Raw genomic sequence first — 4,443 nt, forward strand, 5'->3', positions numbered from 1 at the left:
CACCTCCTCCACGTCAACAGTGCGGCGCGTTCGGCCACGACCACAATTAGCCCTGAAAGTGCTGGTTCCAATCTCGCAAAAATGGCACGTGATGTACGGGCACGATCAAAAAATCGTTCGTGATAAGGATATTACGCTTATCGACCATTTCGTCCACTTTCACCGTGGATCATTAACTTGTCGGTGTCCTCGATAAAGTGTACTTTGCCTTTCTGCAGTGCACCGTTTCTCTCGATCGCTCAGTGGCATGTGATGTGCATGTGCTCTGTTCTCTGATGGCACATGATACCACTAAAGACATCATGTGACACGAGACACCAACCTCTGTCAACGTGTATTGCCTTCCACCATTCGAAGTCAACTATTTCCGAATGGTTCATTTCTAGACAATTTATTACCAAATATTGCAGCCGCGAGTTCCATCTACTAAGCATCTGAGTAATAGGAATTCTGATTCATCCTGTATAGGCTAAGAGTTCTGAAGACGTTTATGGCCTCAGAAAACGCCGCTAGATGGTATCTAAATTCCTCTGATCGAATAAAAACGAACTAAATCAACAACGAACTACTCCGTTACAATTAGGAACGCATCATTATGAAACTGTCTCATCGCGCACCTGTATGTCGGTCCTGATACGTTGGAAGAAATGATGCCATGTGCAATTCTCTGGTACGTTATCTGTTAGGCCTACAAATTAATCTACCTGTGGAAATTAGCCGTTCCATTAGTTTTACCCGTGCACTATATGGAAGTGGAATAGGAAACGGGGAGTGACGGTGATACACAAAGTAGCCGTTCGCCGCACACCATAAGGTGGCTTGCGGAGTACAGATGTAAGTGCAGGAATGACTGTCGGTAAGCGTACGTATTAGCTGTAATTTCTCAAATTTTCTCATCGTGGCCTTTTCGCGAGGTGCATTTGGAATGAGGCAGTATGTTGTCAGATTCTTCCCCGAGAGTAGTCTCGCGAAATTTCAATACTGAACCTCTCCGTGATGCACATCGCCTAACTTGTAACGTCTGATACCGGAGTTTGTCATCTACGTAACGCTCTCGCGCCAACCTTACGATCTTGTGACTAAACGCGCAGCTCTTCGTTGGAACTTTTCTACCTCTCCTAAGGTCCCCATAATGATGAACAATACTCAAGAGTCTATGAAACAAGCGCCTTGTAGGCCACTTCATTCGTGAATGAGTTACATTCCCTGAAGATGGTTCCTATTAATCTCTGTCTCGCACCTGCTTTTCGTACTATCTGCTCCATATGATCATTCTAATTAAGGTCGCTCTGGATAGTTACTTCTACGTATTTTACGGCAGATACTGTTTTCAGCAATTTGTCATCAACCGCGTAGTGTAAAGGAGTGCGCTTCTTTTCTTACGTGTGCGCAGTATGGTACATCTATTTACCTTCATGGTCAGCTGCCAGAACCTGCACTGTTCATCAATCCTCAGCAGGCTATTCTGCAAACAGATATTGTCGTCTGGCGTTCCTACTTTCTCACATAGAATCGCATCGTCTGCGGACAGTTTTAAACAGCTTCCGACGCTTACCACTACTACGTAAATCGCGTTACGCGAAACGTCATAATGCTTCAGGAAGTCAATGTAGTTTGAATGTTGTGAAAAACGCGACTGAAGTATGTTTTCTATAAAAGCGGACTTTACCCGCTAGTTAGTGTAATGTGCTGTCACCTGATATGTTTATGTACACGCGATCATTTATCGTCATCGAGATGTTTGTGACCATCACGGAGAAGTTCCAGTAGCACTAGGCAACGGCCTTGCCGCAGTGGATACACCGGTTCCCGTCAGATCACCGAAGTTAAGCCCTGTCGGGCATGGCCGGCACTTGGATGGGTCACCATCCAGTCGCCATGCGCTGTTGCCATTTTTCGGGGTGCACTCAGCCTCGTGATGCCAATTGAGGAGCTACTCGACCGAATAGTAGCGGCTCTGGTCAAAGAAAACCATCATAACGACCGGGAGAGCGGTGTCCTGACCACACGCCCCTCCTATCCCCATCCTCACCTGAGGATGACACGGCGGTCCGATGGTCCCGATGGACGACTTGTGGCCTGAAGACGGAGTGCTTTCAGTAGCACTGCCAAATTGAACTGTGTCTCTTGTGTAGAAACATGTTAATTGACACGACGGTGTCAATGTTTACGGACTTTGTTGGGGCACTGAGTCGTAAAATATTCTGAACTTACTCATCCAATGCGAAAGATCAAGAATTAGTTAAAGCCACACAAACGTAGTCAACCGTTTTCAAATGTACAGTGTGACTATTTCACGTAAGGATATTCAGGATACACGCGACTGTGTTTCAGAGCTTGTGGCATGTGACTTGAAACTACTCTTGTTACCTATGCAGTTAACACTTTAGGTACTGCCTGTTGCATTGACGACAGTGAGTGATGGCAGCCTGTGTACCAACGAAAGCCGGTTGATTGATATGAACTGTGTCGTGTGCTGGTTCGACATTAACGAACATAAAACTGCACAACGTAGAGTTTATTTCGTAAAGCGTCTTATTCGAATAAATGGAACCCGGTGGAATATTATAACAGAACAATACCGATAAACAACAAAAGGCGCTACCAATGCGTGTCATAGCGAGTGGATGGCATTTCAATATCTATTTATAGCAACAAAATTTGTAAGCTTTTAAAGGAGTCAGCTGGTGAGAACTTGTATTATGAACAAAACAATTATTAAGTCACTAATTATGGATTATTTTACTTCTTCTGAGAATAGCGAAAAAGTCATTGATGATTAGTGACTATACTAGTATTACTTTACCTACATATTCCAGAAACATTCGCCGAGTTCTACATTTCTATTACGGATGAAGCAACATCATTTCATGTAACTTACCAACGAGGCTTTTCTGTGAGCCTACGGTGCTCAAACGTGTTGGCTATACGCATATGCATTACACGTTTATGGTGTTCACTTATCTGGTGTTACTCAGCTCGTGCGGTTGACAGGAGGACGGACTTCGCAATCCCGAAAACTAAGCAGGATCCGAGACAGGTAAAACGTTACGTAATCATTTCTTTGCACAATTTCCAACCGCGACGGCAGGCACGAGAACCAAGCGCCGCCCTGTGCAGCTTTCGCTTTTCTTCCCGTCTCCCACCGTAACGAGCTGCACGATAATTTTTGAGATTGCTCAATAGTGAAACTGTCCACCCTGCAGTAACTACGACATGAACAGGAAACAACGAGACCTGAGGACTATGCGGAGTGCTAAGCTGCTGTCTGTACTGTACAGGACCTAAACGTAGAACTTTAAATTGAGTGTAACCTCAACTGCGTACTCCAGTTAAGTAATCCTACGTAACTAACTTGTGGGGAACTTAGGGGTAATTATTTAATGAAAGCGTACGACCACTGAGCACTGGTGTATTTTATTCCATTGCTTACAATGATATCACCCTGCGCGGTGATACGACGAGGTGCATTACCTCACGGACTTTAATTCTGTAAGAAGTTGAGAGTTGAAATATTACACCCGTAAATGATCCTTCGTGTTCTGGAACCATCAGTAACTGAAAAAAACTATCTACCACACAAGCGCACAGACTGCGACGAAAATTTAATTTCGATGGTAAAAAATTTATGGCGTGTTCCTAAGTCCAGAAACACCATTCGTCTTTTTCGTTAATTATTCAAAGAATTTGCAGTTTGCACCCTTGTATCGAGAAACAAACATACTTCGCTAGTTACAAGACTTTTCCGCTGTGGTTATTGAATCAACACTGCCTCCTTTCCTTCGTTTGGTAGCTACTGACGCCGAGAGCGTGGTCTTGATTCCCGCTGACGACATCAGAGTTTCCTGTAGTGAGAACATCGGAATGAAGTCCACTCAGCCTCGTTAGACCTGTTAAGAAGCAGGCGCGAATGGAGGGTTCTATTGTAAGTGTGGACAGTGGGGACAGGAGTCACTGTCCGTTACTGGCTCTAATCGCACCCTCTCCCAAACTTAACTGGCCGTCACCTTCACTTTTAAAATGCCACATGTGACTTTCATTTTCATAATGTAACAATAAATTATGAGTGGGCGTTCAGTAAGTAATGCAAAACTTTTTTCGGTCAATTTAGATTGACAAAAAATGTGAAATACGTTGTAGGACATCATAGAATATTCTCGCTTCAGCCCTTTAGTTTCGTGAAGTTCTGATAGGTGACATCTCATACGTAGCCTTGCAAATGGCGTCTGTAACGGAGGTGCGTTACAGGCCGACAGCTGCCAGTTTATTTTGGCGAAAAACCAGAGCATCGCAAATATCTATAGGTGCTAGGGGAAGTCTACGGATGCGTGGTAGTGAACAAAAGCACGGTGAGGCGTCGGGCGAGGCGTCATCATCGGAACAAGGTCGCACGAAACTATCAGATTTCCACGTTGCCTAACAGTGAACCAGTAGAGCAGTACC

The 4,443-nt window shown here is 44.5% G+C and overlaps 1 pseudogene; it reads left to right on the forward strand.

Annotated features, from left to right (window-relative positions):
* Positions 1-1,775: 1,775 nt before the first annotated feature.
* LOC126413630 (5S ribosomal RNA) lies at positions 1,776-1,892 on the forward strand (annotated as a pseudogene).
* Positions 1,893-4,443: the final 2,551 nt, after the last annotated feature.

The sequence above is a fragment of the Schistocerca serialis genome, chromosome 7 (assembly GCF_023864345.2).
Source record: "Schistocerca serialis cubense isolate TAMUIC-IGC-003099 chromosome 7, iqSchSeri2.2, whole genome shotgun sequence".
Lineage (NCBI taxonomy): Eukaryota > Metazoa > Arthropoda > Insecta > Orthoptera > Acrididae > Schistocerca > Schistocerca serialis.